This window comes from Capsicum annuum, unplaced genomic scaffold (assembly GCF_002878395.1).
Source record: "Capsicum annuum cultivar UCD-10X-F1 unplaced genomic scaffold, UCD10Xv1.1 ctg79151, whole genome shotgun sequence".
NCBI classification, from domain to species: domain Eukaryota; kingdom Viridiplantae; phylum Streptophyta; class Magnoliopsida; order Solanales; family Solanaceae; genus Capsicum; species Capsicum annuum.
In genome coordinates, this window is record NW_025889707.1 from 37,119 (window position 1) to 40,392 (window position 3,274).

Consider the following 3,274-nt stretch of genomic DNA (forward strand, 5'->3'; position numbering starts at 1 on the left):
TTTCTGATTTAGTTATCAAATGACATTTCCATCTGTTGTCACAGATGGAAATGTCATTTGATAACTAAATCAGAAACGTCATTTGTTACAATAGATATCAATATTTGTTTAAAAATTTCCAACACCTCAGTCATCCATCATAACAGATGCAAATGTCTATTTGATAATTAAATAAGAAATTTCATCTTTTGCAACAGATATTGTTATCTATTTGAAATTCTCCAACAGCTCAATTGTTTGTTGCAACGAATTTCATTGCAATTGATTTAGGATGAACTAGGGATGAAAGAATGAGCTCCTCATTAACTTAATGTTAATATTAATAATAGTACCTACATCGATCTAGGTGGAACAAGGTATGAATGACTGAGCTCACAGGGTCAATTACAAATCCAATTGAGTCGCTGCATTTGCGTGTGTTAGTATTGCGTTCATCCCGACCCGAGTCGTCAATCGATCACTCTGAGTTGAAATATGTTCTCATTAACTTAATGTTAAGATTAATAATAGTACCTACATTGATATAGGTGGAATTAGGGATGGATGAATGAGCACAAAAGGTCAACTACAACTTCAATTGAGTTTTTTTGGCAATTACATGATGAGACGGTACTACATTTCTCCCGAAAAGAGTCATCGATCGATCACTCTGAGATGAATCGATTCTTACTACCTCGTATGTTTAAATAATACCTTAATTGAATAATCTGAGACTAGGGGTGAGTTCTCATAGGGTCAACTACAACTTTAATTGAGTCTTTTGGCAAATGCATGATGAAACGGGACTGCGTTCCTCACGACAAGAGTCGTCGATCGATCACTCTGAGCTGAATCGATTCTTACTATCTCAATGTCCAACTAATAACTTAATTGATTAATCTAGGACTAGGGGTGAGTTCTCATAATGTCAACTACAATAGATGACAACGCCTATTTGATAATTTACAATAGATGGGTAATCTATTGCAACATATGACTCAATCCATTTGATAATTTACAACAAATGGGTAATCTGTTGCAACAGATGGCTTAATATTTTTGATAGTTTACAATGGATGTGTAATATATTGCAACAGATTACATAATTTGTTTGATTTAATCCAACAAAAAAGAGACCTGTTGCAATAGGTTGAGCATTTGTTTATATATAATTCAATTGAGTTCATATGTTAGACTAATACCTTAATTGAATGTGAGTTCTCATAGGGTTAACTACAACTTCAATTGAGTCTTTTGTTAATTGCATGATGAAACGGTACTACATTCCTTCCGACTAGAGTTAGCGATCGATCACTCTGAGCCGAACCGATTCTTACTACCTCATATGTTAGACTAATACCTTAATTAATTAATCTAGGAATAGGTTACTAATACCTTGATTGTGTAATATGGGAATAGGGATGAGTTCTCATAGGGTAAACTATCGATTAATCTAGGACTAGGGGTGAGTTCTCATAGGGTCAGCCACAACAGATGACAATGCCTATTTGATAATTTACAACATATGGGTAATCTGTTGCGACATATGCTAATCTATTTGATAAGTTACAATAGATGGGTAATCTATCGCAACAGATGACTTAATCTGTTTGATAATTTACATCAGATTCATAATCTGTTGTTACCTAATCTGATTGATAATTTACAACAGATGAGAAATCTGACGCAACATGTTGAACACTTGTTTTTTACAATTTCAATTGAGTTCATATGTTAGACTCCTAAATTGATTAATCTAGGATCAAGGTTGAGTTTTCACAGGGTCACCTCCTAGAGTACTCGGTCAACTACAACTTCAATTATTTTTATATGATTTTAAAAATTATGCATATATTTTATGATTTTAAAAATAATTAAGATCATTTCGGACCAAATTAACATTTTTAAAACTACTTGTCATTCTTTTCCAAAATACAAATCAACCCCTACAAAACATTTCATCATTTCAAATCTCGAGGTCTGGCTCTTTCTCTCTCATTTTCACTCAACAATACAGTACAAACAACAACTACTCAACAAATTTTCTCAACCCTCCACAACAGATCACTTTTCTTCTCATTTCTGACCACATAGGTGTTATTTTTGACATCATTTTTGCTTGTATCAGCCGTTTTCTTTGTCTTCGTAGGAAATAGAGTTCGAGAAGAGCTCTATATTTGTTTTTTTTCTAGAAAAAAAGGGTTTTTGAGTTAATGATGAAAAAGAAAAATTTTAGTTGTATTATCTTCGAGAATAGGTTTACAATTTTGATTTTTGATGGTAAAATCATAGGAAGAACTCGAGAAATTCCTAGTTTCCATCGTAGTGTTCCATTAACTGTCATGGTATAGTTGGATGGTGTTGGTGTTGGTGTTGGTGGTGTTTATGGTCGTCGTGGTGGCACCGGTGGTGGCATTGGTTGGTGGTGTTTTTGGTGGTGTCGGTATTCATGGTGTTTGTTTGATTGTTGGCATTTGTTGGTGGTGTTTGTGGTGGTGGCTGTTGGTGTGTCAGTTTTCGTGGTGTTTGTAATGTATTTTTTAAAATCTATGCATACATCAACTGTAATGTAATTTTTGCTTTTCTTTGTCTATAGGTAAAATATGTCTCCCAAAAGAAAATAAAGTGAAAGTGGATCAACGTCTGACCACTCAGAAAAAAGGCTACAGTACAGAGGGATTCGGAGGAGCTTCCCGAAAGTGAAGCTGAGGAGAGATGTGAAAACAACATTGAAGGAGGTGGACAAGGGTCTATAGATGGTGATGAAGAAAATGAAAGTGAGAAAGAGGAGGAATTGGAGAGTAAGAAAGAGAAAGAGGACCACATTATACAACTTTCCTTGGGCTTTCATGGTAAAATTAATCACTAATTTTACTTATCCATTAATTTATATTGGATATAGTTATTATAATTTTTTTTGCTTGCTTCCTGTTTACACTTTTTAGGCTTGGGCATTTGAAATCATTCCTCCCCTCCGAAAGCAGTTAATAGATTACCCGGATGAGGTTTCTTATCCAAGAATGTTTAGGTGGTTGGCTGCAAAAAGCAACACCAATATTAAGGAGGCTGATCTCTTTAATCCTCCAGATGATGCAGTACATCTTCTTCAAGTAAAATAATTCTACTCAAAGATAAGAAAGGTATTGAACAGATGTTATATCTGGTGCATGATGTTATATCTAATGCACCAGATGGGACATCTGTGGCGACGGGGTGTATGTTGCATCAGATTACCCATCTGTGGCTTTAGTTCTCTGAACCTGACTCCTAAAAGATTAACCATCTACTGCAAATT